Genomic DNA, 15,141 nt, shown 5'->3' with positions numbered 1-15,141 from the left:
TTAGGAAGGCTATTATTTTTTATACTGCCCCATCATCTCTCACAAACATCCCAAAACACTCCACACTGAATTCCTGTGAAAAGGTGACTGTTATGTAGGCAAATGCAGCAGCCATTTTGTGTGCAGCCACAAACAGCAATGGGATGTGTTGCCACTTAATTTATCTTTGGTGATACTGGGTTGAGGGAAGAAATGTTGGCCAGGACACGGGAAGAATGCTCTGCTCTTGCCTCCAATAGTGCCACGGGAAGGACATGAACCACTGGAACAGGCTTAAGGTCTCAACTGAAGGAGAGCACCTCCGACAGTGCAGCGTTCTCCCAGCACTGGCATATTTCTATAATATCACAACAGTACACATTTCAACTGACAGTGAAACTAGGAGGAGGTTAAAAAAAAACACCGAATACTCACCGACAGAGGAATTTTCATATATTAAAATATATTGATCAAAGTAGTAATTCAAGAAATAAGGCAGTCGATTATATGATAGGCCTGCAAAAGAAGAAAATAAAAATCAACACAAAAATGTGAATTACAACAGCAGGAGTAGTTTTCCTGCAGGGTTTTGTTTTGCAAATGCAGCTTTAGATAGCAGCAGCTCTTAATAAAGTGCCAATCTATCAGCAATTATAATACAACGTAGATTTGTTTCTCTCATATTTTGAATCAAACGAGGTTGGACAATCCTTCAGGAAGGAACTCTCCTTTCAAGCTTACCATTTATTACATGTCAACTTGCACTTTTAAAGGAAAGCTTAACTGGCCATGACAAACAAAAATATCTGTTCAAAAGAAGGAAAATAAAGATGTGCATTTATATCGCGCCTTTCATGTCCCCCGGACGACCCAAAGCGTTTTACAGCCAATTAAGTACTCTCACCTCTGAGTCAGAAGGTCGTGGGCTCAAGTCCCACTCCAGAAACATCAGTACATAATCCAGGCTAACACTCCTGTGCAGTACTGAGGGAGTGCTGCACTGTCGGAGGTGTCGTCATTCAGATGAGACGTTAAATTGAGGCCCCATCTGCCCTCTCAGGTGGATGTAAAAGATCCCATGGCACTATTTTGAAGAGCAGGGGAGTTCTCCCCGGTGTCCTGGGCCAATATTTATCCCTCAAACTATTTATTACTAAAACAGATGATCTGGTTATTGTCACACTGCTGTTTGTGGGACCTTGCTGAGTGCAAATTGGCTGCCTACATTACAACAGTGATTACATTTCAAAAGTACTTTATTGGTTGTAAAGCGCTTTGGGACGTCCTGAGGTAGTGAAAGGCGCTATATAAATGCAAGTCTTACTTTCTTTATTCTTTTACTAACTGTGGCAAAAGCAGGCATCAGATGTATTACAGTAAAGCATATCCTCAACAAGCACATGGCACCCCCACCACACCCAGTATCAATAGTCCCACTGGTCTGAGCAACCTGCAATCTTTGAGCCCAGATCAACAGAAATTATTCTTTTAAATTCTGGCGGAATAGTTTTTAAAAAAGGGGGAAATAATTTGTGGTCAAGATGAACCAAAATCAATCCAAGAAACAGGAAAAAAAACATTTTCAAGGTTAAAACTTGAAGCAAAATGAGAGAAATACAGGAGGAGGAAATAAAAACAAGTCAACACCACAATTAGACAGTCACTGAAAAACGTATTGCTTTCCTTCTGGTATTACAATATGTAGCCTGCAGTTTTCCTGACAAACTACTCGTGGATCAGTAACCCAGAAAATAACTTTTGACCCCTGTCACTGAACACAACTCAGTTCACTGAACTATCACACTCTATAATTACACTTCTTTCCACTTCATTGAATACTTTCACCAAATAATGATACTACAAGCAATTGTACATCAGCCTTTAAAGTAAACAAGATGGAAAGAGTCAGCGTGTGTTTTAAGCCACACGTACACTAAAGCTGCAATATAGAGGAAAAAAAAGGAACGACCACCAAAATTAACTGTTTGAAAAACATGTATGATGTCCTTTCGTAAAAACAGATGAGTAAATTTTCCACGGTGAGGCTCCTGGAATGGAGATCCACTCGGCGCTGGTTAGTGACTCTGACTTCAAGTAGCTCATGTACTTCCCATGATCAAATCATGGACAATTCAGGACGAACTCCCAAGCTCGAATATCCAGTCTGAGCTCCTCTCAAGAAAGGCACTGCCCCAGGAGCCTCACCTTCCAAAATTTATCCTTGGAGGTTTGTCTTAAGTAGCATTTGCTAGAGATAGGATCGTTCAATTAGCTAATCAATCACTAATCAAGTCTCCAGCACTTATTCTATTTTTTTTTTAATTAAGTATATATTGTGAGATGTAGGATTTCACTTTAGGATATGGTTTCAAGACTTGAAGTCAAATCTTAATAATCAATTCTCAAATGGAAAAACGTTAAACAGGAATTGATTCGTTTATCAATACAACTACAACACAGAATTACAACCTGGAATTTTGGAATGACGAATAGCTAATTAAATTAACGGGGAAAACTTAATTCCCGTATCAAATCTGTGCAGTCCCACAGTACAACAACTGCAGTATTGCTTGCTGCACAATCCTGGTGAAGGCATTTTTCCTCATAACGCTTCTTAAAAAAAAATAGGAACCAAAGATGGCCAAAGCATACAAGCACCTTAGTAGATTGTCCATTACATGGCTTCAGAGACCAAGAGGTAACACACTCTGGAAAATAAAAACTTGTATTTATATAGGGCCTTTCACTACCTCAGGACATCCCAAAGAGCTTTACAGCCAATGAAGTACTTTTTTCCAAGTGTAATCACTGTTGTAATGTAGGAAACGCAGCAGCCAACTTGCGCACAGCAAGATCCCACAAACAGCAATATGATAACGACCAGATAATCTGTTTTAGTGATGTTGGTTGAGGGATAAATAAATATTGGCCAGGACACCTGCTCTTCTTCGAAATAGTGCCATGGGATCTTTTATGTCCACCTGAAAGGGCAGATGGGGCCTTGGTTTACTGTCTCACTGGAGTGTCAGCCTAGATTTTGTGCTCAAGTCTCTGGAGTGGGACTTGAACCCACAACCTTGTGACTCAGAGGCAAGAACACTACCCACTAAGCCACAGCTGACACCACAGTGATGCCACTGATGGCAATGCATAGCACATGTCTACTGCTTTCCATTTCCCAGTTACTGACTTTTCTGCAATACTAAAACTCTAAATTAACCAGGTGGAAAAATTCATTTTGAAAAGATTTTGGAAGAATTGGCTTGCGATTGCTTGTTGAGCCGCACCCTTCTTTCAGATTTTTAAAATACGTAAGCTGCCATCGTGCTTTGTGACATTACTCACCCAGAGACAGAGACTGCAGAAAAAGTAACAACACAAACACACGAGTGCACGGACTGAGCTTCATCTTGGACGGTGGGTGCTCGTTTCCTGTGGGAGAGTGGAGTGCAGAGGAGAGGAAAAGCAAACAATTAATCCTTGATCTTCAAATTATAAAATGATTGCCAAGCAAAACAGTAAACACATTAGCCTAAAAATTACCAACTGCGGTGCTGGCACTCGAACATATAACATATTTGTACAGCACTACATCACTATTTTAATAGAAGTGTTAAAATAAACACATTTGATGTCTCTGTTTGTATAACATAACTTTGTTATTTGTTCTAACGCTTCAAGTGCTCACATTAATACCACACACTGATTTCTGGGCTTTTCTCTCATTATAAAGGTTAATAGAAACAAATTAAATACATTTCAGTTTACTGAAATTAGACTTCTAAAATTAGAAGGAACAAACTTGTGTTAAAATAGCACTTTTTATTTAGCCTTAGGATGCCCTTGAACACTTCACCGCTTATAGTTTTGAAGTGTAGTCACTGTTGTTTTGTAGACAAACACAGCAAGTCCCATGAACAGCCATGAAATGAACTAATCGGTTAATCTGTTTTGGTGGTGTTTGTTGAGGGATAAATGTTCCGCTTCTTCTAATCGTGCCATAGGATGTCTGACATCTACCCAAACAAGCAGACGAGGCTCTTAGTTTTATGTCTCATAGTAAAGTCAGCACCTCTGACAACACAGCACTCCCTCAGTACTGCAACGAAGTATCCGCCTAGGTTATAACCCTGGAGTGGGGCTTGAACCTACAACCTTCTGACGCAGAGCTAAGAGTGCTGCCACTAAGACCAGCTAACATTCAAAAATTGCGTGCCTCAGAAATAAATGTCCAACCTAAAGTTACTAGAAGATTTGTTTTAAATGTGTAATGGATCCACATATCCAGAACTCACTATCAAACGCACATTGCTGCCTTTATTCTCAGCAGAATGAATATCCCGTGCTTTTGCACATTTTCCTCTTCAACTCGTGATGTTGTTCAGTGAAACCATCTCATGCAAGTGGGGAGCAATATAAATTTTTGGCAACAAAATACAAATCACAGTTTAAACAGAAGGCTCATTTGTCAGAAGTGAGTGCTTATTATTTACTTTAATCTGCATTTAACAGCTTGCCAAAGCTGCTCAGTGAACTATGTGCATTTAACTAAATCAAATCAAATGTTTTTAAAAATTACTGTCATTTGTTTCATCATTAAAATGTGAACCAGAAATTTCACATGATGACTACAATAGAAAATTTGGACCAGCCATTTACAGCGCAGATCAAACCCAGCTTCATCACAAACAGCTTTCCAGCCAACAGAAAATCAACCGTTCAAGGAGCAACTACATCGCAGGGGAGTTCTCCCTTGGTTCCTGGCCAATATTTATCCCTCAACCAACACCTAAAAACAGATTATCTGGTCATTATCACATTGCTGTCTGTGGGACCTTGTGCGCAAATTGGCTGCTGCATTTCCTACATTACAACAGTGACTACACTTCAAAAAAGTACTTCATTGGCCAAAAAGTGCTTTGGGACATCCTGAGGTTGTGAAAGGCACTATAGAAATCTAAGTCTTTCTTTCTTTCTTTCTAAGCAATGAAATACTGCTCTGTCTGGCATTGTCACCTATCAGTGATCAAAGTGCAATCCAGGATACCTGGACTGTGTAATGGGTGCAGTCAAGTTACTGGGATCATAACACCAGCTGTGGTGGTGACCAAACTATCTCCAAAGACAATGCCTAGCTACTGAATTTTGAGAACGGATAGAGTAGTCGGGACAGTGTGCCACAGAAGTCAGGTACTTTCTGGCATTGACAAGTTTGTGGTATATACGATGAGGTGCCCAGAATATTGAATTGAAATTAAAATAATTTTACCTCGGACAAGTACGGTATTAATACTGAGGGAGCACAGCATTTCCAGAAGTGTTGCCCTTTGGATGAGACATTAAATTGAGGCTAATTGTTAGAGATTGATTGCTATAATTAGTCAACATCTCCATTATCGTTGTATCACGCGACTACCAGGACGGTAGAAGGTGAACTGGGTGGACCTTGGTCTGTTTTCACCAAAAATTCCTGCATTCCTATTAAAAATCCCATCGCACTATTCAAAGCACAAAGCATTCTCCTAATGGCTGGTCAACGTTCCACCCTCAATCACCAAACAGACCAACTGGGCATTCATTGCAATGTTGTTTGCAAGATCTAGCCGTACATAACACGAGTGCCAACAGTAACAGCATTTCAAAGTAATTCATTGTATGTAAAGCACCTTCAGATGTTTCCAAGAGACGTGATAAGGTACTTATAAAATTCCACATCTTTCCTCTTCAATACATCATATCCAAGTGTTAGAGCAATCACCCTCAATCATACACGTTACATAGAAACATCATTCTCTGTCAAATGGGTGGTGCATGAACAGAGCTAAATAGAAGCTCAGACCCTACATTAATGAATATTGAAGAACAGAAGTGATATGAGTTGGGTTCATGCTGGTGATCCACATGCCGAGTTACCAAGCTCAGCTGCACCACTAATGCACAAAGTAGCTGCTACATTCACCCACAATAACAGCAACCGCACAATGTGATTCTTTGTGCGTGAAGCAGTTTGAGACGCTTGAAAGACGTGATGAGGCACAAGGTAAATGCAAGTTTGTTCATGCGTACCGAGGTGTCAGCCATAGGCCAGGGAACTGCCCACAGAAAGGGAGGTCAAGAAAATTGAATGGAGTCAATCTTCGGCTGTTCTTGGAAAACTGCTCACAGCCAGTTCAGATCATCTTGGGAGAAGTCCAGGGAAATGTCATGCATCTGCTCACCCTCGAGTGGTGTCAGACACAAGGAGAAATGGGAAAGGGGAGGAAAAACGGTCTCAAAAAAGACTATTTCTCATCTTTTTCCCACTTCAAACCTCTATCTACCCATTCCCTGTTCAATCAGAAATCTGTCCTGATTTTCTTTTGAACATTTAAGTGAGTCACTTATTGCAGAAACAGCAGTATGGTACAGTGTGACCTGTGATATCCGTAACATTATTCACAAGCGTGAAGCAAGTATTTCAAGTGGAGGGACAAAAGATCCCCTGGTATCCTTAGCCTGCCTTTTAAGTTTCCTTTTCTATTTTAAATCTACCCATTTAATGCTGCAATTATACTACACTGCCAAATTCAGAACTGATACTGAAAGAATTCAATGGCGGCAACAGGAGCTTAGAATTTATTGTCGCTGGGACTCGGTACTGTCCTGACCACTTAGAACATCTATCAGATTCTCTATTGTCTTTGAGCCCATCCTTCTGTTTCTCTCAGCCAGTAGCTTAACACCAATTGACAATTCAGCGCTTGTTACTTTCTGTAATGGAACCAAAACACAAATGAATAGTTCCGGTCAGTTCTTCTCTGTGTGGGACCCCCCCCCTGCCGATGCCGACACACTCGCGAGGGAACCCCATGTTCACTCCACAGGAGCAGATTCCCTTAATCCAGCTGAACATTCAGGCGTTTGTCAGCTGTCAGAACCTCGGCCCCCACACCGAAGAAAATGGGCTGTCTACCTCCAATTGCATTCTTAGCACTTGAAGTCACATTAATTATAACCAATCTGAAATGACTGAACCAGACACCAGGTTGACTAAAGTGTGCACTGTTCAATCCCTCAACATCCCAATCCTGGATAAGCCAAAAATAAGAGCCATTTTTAAAAAAAAGTGCATTACCCTGCAGTTTATTTCTGAAAAAAAAACACCTACATGATGTGTACAACTTAAGTTACATTCACACCGACACCCAATCCAACCCATGATGTCACTGAAGATCTACATTCAATACTAAGGAGCCAGGTGACCAAGTAATACAATGCAGCAGAGACATTCAGTAGTGGGACACGACTTCTTGCCCCGCGAGTCCTGAATCGCAGCTGGACCACTTGAAGAGGTAGCGAGGGGAAGTGAGTTGACTTGTGCTGCTCTCCAAAAACAAACATTGGAAATCCAAAATAAAACAGAGGAGTCAGTCTCAGCGTGAACTGCTGCCGATTCCCAATCAGAATGCTTTGCTGTCTTTCTCGTTCTGATGCTGTCGGACCAGCTGCGTGTTTCAGCATCCGTGTCCTCATTAATAAATGTATTTTAAGTGAAGTCGGATGATCTGAGCAAAGATTTTCACAATTTAATTTCTTCTAATACGTCCTCCAATGAAATTAATTAGCCTGACTCAGACAAGGGGTGATTTAATGATACCTGACCAAATTCCAAAGACTACAAAATATACAACACCATCAAAATGTAATTAATGCTGATCCCTGCCTTCTATCACATACATAACGAGGTCACATACTGGACATGGGTTAAACTCCAGTTCTCCAAATCAGAGAGCCCCCAGTTTCCACCCATTCTAATGGGGACAGGTAGCTGACGGAGGGCAGACATTGTGGCCAGAGAGGGGGACTGAAATCAGGAGAGCACATCAACCTAAAAATTGCCCATGTGCGTCTTAGCAGCGATTTCAAGAATGGCAATGCATGCAAACAGTCGGGTATTCCACCATCCCCGTCCGAGAATGCTGCATTCAGGGCAGGAGAGAAAAGAGCATGGTTTCAAAATGCTCGAAAAACTTGAGGGATCTGGAGTAAAAAGCTTCTCTCTTCCCCCCCCCAAACCCAAAGCCCTGACAGCACATCAGACAGTGACCCCAACAACAATATTACTCCATGGAACTGGCCCCAGGATCATTTGCAACCTCAGCTACTCAGTAAGACTCACCCACTGTCTCAATTTATCACATATACTACTTGTAAAAAAAAAATGCAAGAGTACAGATGAGCTTGAGATTTACGGTGACTGTCAGAGAGTTTAATCTTTCCATTGGTGTTGTTTGAAAAGACATTTCGTTGCATGTTTAAGCATTTCAAGTGATTCAACCTGATCATTCGCAGGATTTTTTTTCCTCTTTTAGCAAGGCTAAGTAGGGCTCAATAATGAGCTTTCCCCTGTGCATTACGGAGTCTGTACAGTGATCAATCAATAACAGCTGTATTATCTCACCTCAATTCAACAGATGGAAGGAAAAATATTCAATTTGAATTTCTGAACCAGTCATTATGTTACTCAAATATTTTGTCACATTTCTTCCGAAAACTCTTCACACTCGGCATAACAGCCCAAAACAGGCAGCAAGTGGTGTCACTGCCTTACCAGAGAGGCATATCTCACTATCATTTAAACCTAACTGGATAAGTGACAGGGACAGCTGCTTATAAAAAAATGACAGTCACGGCAAACTGTAATTACAGTGGGGAAAAAAGGAAACAATGCTTTGAAATGCACACTGATTCTATTAAGAATTTTGCATTTATGTAGGACCTTTCATGACCTCAGACTGTCCCACAGCAATTCACAGCCAATAGAGCTTTTGAAGTGTAGTCACTGTTGTAATGCAGGCAAATCTGGCAGCCGATTTGCGCACAGAAAGCTTCCACAAACAGCAATGCAATAAATAACCAGATAAACAGCTCAAGTGATGTTTGTTGAGGGATACATATTGGCCAGGACACCAGGAGAACTCCCTTGCTCTTCAAATAATACCATGGGATCTTTTATGCCCACCCGAGAGGGCAGATGGGGCCTCGGTTTAACGTCTCATCCGAAAGACGACAGCTCCGACAGTGCAGCACTCCCTCAGTACCGCACTGGAGTGTCAGCCTGGATTATGTGCTCAAGTCTCTTGAGAGGGGCTTAAATCCACAACCTGATTCAGAGGTGAGAGTGCTACCACTGAGCCAAGGCTGACACCTATAAAGAATTTATTGGACACATTACTACATCTGATCAGAGCAGGGAATAATGTTATATTGTTGGTCAAGTCAATTTATTTCAAGCCATAACAAATTTGATAGAAGTTAATTGTGCAGGAAATACAGTTTTTTTTTATTTAAGCACAGGGCTGATAACAGGACTGAGCTCATATTCAGTTTTAAACACAGACTGTTTCAGGAAAGTAACCTGCCTGTAAGTTCTCCAGTCTGGAAGTGATACAACTTGCAATTGATTGGCTGGTAAAAGGCATTCCATTTAGGTCCTGAGAGTTTAAGTTGTCTCTGGATATAATTTTGGCCTGTTAGTCACAGGCTCCATCACTAAGACAGTCTACTTCAACCTCTGGAACATCGACCTTCTCAGCTCATCTGCTGTTGAAACCCTCATCTATTCCTTTGTTACCTCCAGACTGGACTATTCCAACGCTCTCCTGGCCAGCTTCCCACCTTCCACCCTCCATAAACTAAAGCTCCTCCAAAACTCTGCTGCCCATATCCTAACTCGCACCAAGTCCGGTTCACCCACCACCCCTGTGCTCATCGACCCATATTGGTTCCCAGTCCGGCAACACCTCAATTTTAAAATTCTCATCGGTATTTTTAAATTCCTCCGCAGCCTCGCCCCTCCCTATCTCTGTAACCTCCTTCAGCCCTCCAAAATCTCAGCGCACCTCCAATTCTGGCCTCTTGGCATCCCCGATTTTAATCGTTCCACCATTGGCGGCAGTGCCTTCAGTTGCCCAGGCCCTAAGCTCTGGAATTCCCTCCCTAAACGCCTCCACCTCTCTCTCCTCCTTTAAAACGCTCCTTAAAACTTAACTCTTTGACCAAGCTTTTGGTCACCTGTCCTAATTCCTCCTTATGTGGCTCGGTGTCACATTTTGTTTGATATGCCCATAAAGCGTCTTGGGACATTTTACTATGTTAAGGGTGCTATATAAATGCAAGATGTAGAAGTAGTACTTTTATCATCTCCTGAGATGAAATGCTAGTGCTTTAGTAATAAATAAATTTGCAGAGAGAAATCTCAATTAATCCTGGCTGGAGCACAGTTTACTAAAACCTGAACTTGGGTGATGCTAGTAAAAGAGTTGTAAGAATTCTGGGAATTCCACCTTTTCCCTGAGGATGTAAAACATTGGCCACTGACCAAAATCCTAAGATGGAAGGATAGGTGAGAGGTCACCAGACAAATCAACAACACACACAGTGGAAGGTGGGAGAATTACTGCTTCAGACATGTCTCTGTTTTAATGCAAAACCTACAGCAGGTGGTCGATGGTCAGCACTAATTCGAGAGGCAGTCGGCCATTGAGAGAGGCAACTGCTCCAGACATGGCAGAGCCATGCCTCAGTTCTGATGCAAAACCAAACACCACCTAGGATGTGGGATGAAAAGGGAGCCTTGTGTGGCAAGTCCTCGACAATCGGAATGAATTCGTAGAACAATAACCCATCGAGAGAAGCAATTGCAACACGATGAGAGACCATCAAAAGCCATCAAGGACTCTTAAGGATTTTGTAAGAACTGTTTAAACAGACATGGGAGTGCCTCATTTAATGACGAAAACTATTGTAAGAGAGGGGTATATAGGTGGAAGCTCAAAACCCCTCTCTCTCTTGCTCTTGTTTGCTGTCTCTGGTTCTTGCTCTCTTGCTTCTTAGCTCTTATCTCTTATCCAGATCGCACTCTCTCTCTCTCTCTCTCTCTCGTCCTCTTAGTTCCTGCTCGCTCCTTTTTTTTCCACCCGAGCTCTCCAGGGAGGAGAGCAGCTTCCAGCGAAACCGGTCAGCCAGACCTGCAAGTGCAAAGGATTGGTGAACCTCGCCCATACGTGTGTGTGTGTGTGTGTGTGTGTGTGTGTGTGTGATAGGTGTCTCCAGGGTCCCCACCAACCTCTTAGTTTAGCGGGATAAAGTACTGTAGTGGGTGTGTGTAACTCAATGTACTGTGTAGGACCGTTTTTATCGTTATTTTCTTCATGTTGATGGTATAATAAAACCAACATTCCAATTCAATTCAAACACCGAGTTTGTGTGTTCTCTGTACTATTCGGCGATGTGATCCATCACTGGGTGCATTAGCATAAGTCCTGTTTTCCTGAACCCCCGATCCGTGAGGTATAAGTGTTCCTTGGCTAGACCGGGGACCAGATATCTGCACTGATCAATAGGGTGAGAACAACCCCAAAACACCCGACACAGAGTTAAATGTAAAGTGTGTACATCTCCAATAAATGCAGAGTGCAGTCCCGGAAAAACAGAACTAAAAGCCTTTATGTTTAATTGTTCACTTTACATAAAGACACCACTGCAAATTCTTATGTAAATAGAGTATATGCAAATATATATCTTCACTGCAAACCACCCTCACTTGGGCTATATTCGAAAGCCCATTTAAAATTAAGGGTGCAATACTATACTGCTGTGAAGGAGAAACTCCTTTCTAGCAGTGTCAGAACTTAAAAGCACCAAAATAATAGTTGGCTGGTGCCTGGAGGAGTGTAGCAAGATGCCCCGACAAATGGTCCTCTCACACCACTTTCCTTGGCATCGGACAGGGTATAACCCCAATGTGGCATCAAACATCGCTCAAGAGATACGAGGGCCTTCTGGACCTTGCAGGCACTTTATAAACCAAAGCAGATCTTTGTTAAATATTTTCAATGTATGGTCAGTCCAAGCCAAGCTCTCCATTCATTAAAACAAATTGCTGGCTGGGATTGGAGCCCTGTAATTACAGTGGCAACAAATGAAACAATATTTTCAAATGCACACCGATTCACTGAGGAAATAAATAACTTGCATTTATATAGCGCCTTTCACAACCTCGGGTCGTCCCAAAACGCTTTAAAGCCAATGAAGCGCTTTTTGAAGTGTAGTCACTGTTGTAACGTAGGAAACGTGGCAGCCAATTTGCACACAGCAAGATCCCGCAAACAGCAAGTGATAATGACCAGATCATCTGCTTTAGATATTGGTTAAAGGATAAATATTGGTCAGGACACCGGGGAGAACTCCCCAGCTCTTCTTTGAAATAGTGCCGTGGGATCTCTTATATCCGCCTGAAAGGTTTAAGGACAGCACCACTGTCGGACTGTCTACCTAGATATTACGCTCAAGTCTCTGGAGTGGGACTTGAACCCACGACCTTCCAACTCAGAGACGAGTGCGCTACCACTAAGCCACAGCTCACACCAGTGTGTATGTGTTTCAGCATCTATGTACAGGATGTACTCCAGGCCAGGAAGATCCAATTCATAGACAGGAAAATATAAACACGGTGCTGCTGGATGCAAATTAATATTGTAGCACTGTTAGCTACACTAGCCCAAACAGCTTAAGAGCAACAATCAATGAATAATTCAATTAGTGTCAATAGGTAGCGGTTATTTGGGACCATCCCCTGACAAATAACCACAAGGCTCTTTTCACATGTAATCCTCACGATCTCAGCCAGCAGCTGAGACCACTTGCTAAAAGCATTGCATTTGATATTTTAAAGAGTATATCCACACACTCCCACTACAATGACGGTGCTCGAGTAAACATATTAGTTTGACAAGTTCAGAAATATCGATGGGGTTTTTTTTTTGCTGAAACAAGCCAACACAAAATAACTCCATCAAATACCTGCTCTACAGGAGTATAATTGCAATTCGAACAAATCCAACACATTATTAGTCAGCAGCATCACGGAGATCCATAATTCATATTTAGATAAATTCTACACTGCCGATTTCTTTTGCAATGCACGCTGATATATGCAAATTTATTGTTTTCTCCTTCTCAGAGAGAGATGGTATTAAAAGTAGGAATCGGAATGAGTTTTGGCAGGTTCGGCGGCCCGGAGGTTCGCAACCGCCGTAAGTTCGACGGATTTGTGTTTGTTTTGAAACATCAATCAAGCGGTTTATTATGAAATAGCTTTGACAACCCTTTATCCGACTAACATACGCCACACTGCACTTCAAGACAGATTTCTGCTCCTTAATAAGATCCAAAAAAAACCTGACAGTTCACCGCCCACTGTAATTCTTATCCTGCAGCAGCCAGGTCCCTGAATACAACCTCCTGCTCCCATCGGCGGCTTCTTAGCGATAATAAAGATTTGCACAGGTTGGATTCTTTTTTTTTTGTTGTTGTTTGCATCTGTAAGTCATGGCACCGTTAAACCAGCTGATGGGATGTACATGCTCCGTTACTCAGAGTAACCAAGGCTCGCGGGTCTGCGGCAGCCTCGCTCGATCCCGGGTCTGAATTAACACCAAACCCCCCCCTCCTGACCGACTCTTAATTGTTGCCCAAACAGCCGGGGAACGTGCTTCAGATTGGCAATAATTCACACTTTTTTTTTTAAAAAGTGCTTTAATTTTAAGGCTGGAGAAGTCTATAAATATTACCACTTTTCCAAAGTGCCAGTATTACGGACGGATGAGCAATATTTATAAACACCCCATTTAATTTACGCGGCTCTTTTGCGAATGAAAAGGATACAATACCCAAAATAAAAGGATACAATACCCAATATTAAAGGATACAATACCCAAAATAAAAGGATACAATACCCAAAATTAAAGGATACAATACCCAATATTAAAGGATACAATACCCAATATTAAAGGATACAATACCCAATATTAAAGGATACAATACCCAAAATTAAAGGATACAATACCCAAAATTAAAGGATACAATACCCAATATTAAAGGATACAATACCCAAAATAAAAGGATACAAAGTAACAAGAGGCAGCTCAGGTTGCAACAAAATTACTTCAGGTTTCACTGAGGAAAAACGGATACATTTGTGACCGATACATTCCGCTACCTCGCACCATCTGCTGAGACCCGCCGGTGGGAGGGTGTGAACGGTTCTTACCGGTGATGTGCCGACCCTCTCGCCGTCCAGGAGCCGCCGATCTACCTGTTGCAGAAGCAAGCCCGTCCTCCGAAGGTGAGGGAGGGAACTCGGCCCCCTTTCCCCGTCCTCCAGGAGTTCAGTGAGGGGCAGCTGCTCGGTGCATCTTCTGCAGCACTCTGCAAACTGTTGGAGGAGAGTTACTCACTAACCGGGGGGGGGGGGGGGGGAGGCTGGCAGCGCAACCCCGCTACCTGCAAGAGCTGGAACCCAGGCACCGCCTGTCAATCAACGCCCAGAGGGGCGGGACCCGCCGACGGTTGTCGATCAACGGGGTTCCGCTCGGATGATTGGACGTTGGCGCGTCAATCAATCGTTCTGCGGGGGGGGGGCGGGGCCGTGCACAAACAGTGCTGAGCGGAGAGTGGGCGGGGCTATGTCCCTGTCAATCATTGCCCAGGAGGCGGGGCGAAGTGGAGCGCGTGCAGGCTGCAGGAAAGGTGAAGCCTGGATCAGCAGATGCAAACGGAGCAAAGTAGTTGCATTTGGGGGTGGGGGGAACAGACAAGAAAGCAAATGCAACGAGCAGGCTCGGTGTGGTCAAATCACAATTGTTGCTTTAATTTTTTTGCAAAACCAACCGTGTGCAGAAATCAAGTGAAAGATGCTGCTTCTGCGAAAAGAAAAAGAGGCAAGAGAGTGGAGCCGAACGTCCGCAATCATTCTCCAGTTGCAGCATTTCGGACATTGCACCTTTATTTGTTCGGTAATAAAAGGAACCACCATTTACTCGTTTTAATCTTCGCACTCATCCTAAAACACCCTGACGTTGAATGCTACCAATGCAGTTTTATTTTCCGTACACGTAGAACTGATTAAAGTCGCAACTGTTCCACGACAAAAGCACAAATTGGGAATAAATGGCACATCACAATTAGTTATGATTAGAAGACTAACACTTTATCGGAAATGTGGACAGCATTTCAATCTGCACAGTCTTGGGGCTGTCAACGACGCCTAAAAATATGTAAATTAATTATGCAAACCCTGAATAATAATTAGGTAAATTATGAAAAATGAAAGGTGAACCT

At 42.5% G+C, this 15,141-nt stretch overlaps 1 long non-coding RNA gene across 1 annotated transcript; it reads right to left on the bottom strand.

Moving 5' to 3' along the window:
* Positions 1–413: 413 nt before the first annotated feature.
* On the bottom strand, positions 414–14,210 carry LOC137303946 (uncharacterized). The gene is made up of 3 exons (XR_010958483.1): positions 14,072–14,210; positions 3,325–3,411; positions 414–495 (listed from the first exon to the last, which is right to left on the bottom strand). It is a non-coding gene; the product is annotated as an uncharacterized lncRNA (long non-coding RNA).
* Positions 14,211–15,141: the final 931 nt, after the last annotated feature.

This window comes from Heptranchias perlo, chromosome 36 (genome assembly GCF_035084215.1).
Source record: "Heptranchias perlo isolate sHepPer1 chromosome 36, sHepPer1.hap1, whole genome shotgun sequence".
NCBI lineage: Eukaryota > Metazoa > Chordata > Chondrichthyes > Hexanchiformes > Hexanchidae > Heptranchias > Heptranchias perlo.
Note: the sequence above shows the minus strand (reverse complement) of the source record. Positions and strands in the feature narration are given on the sequence as shown.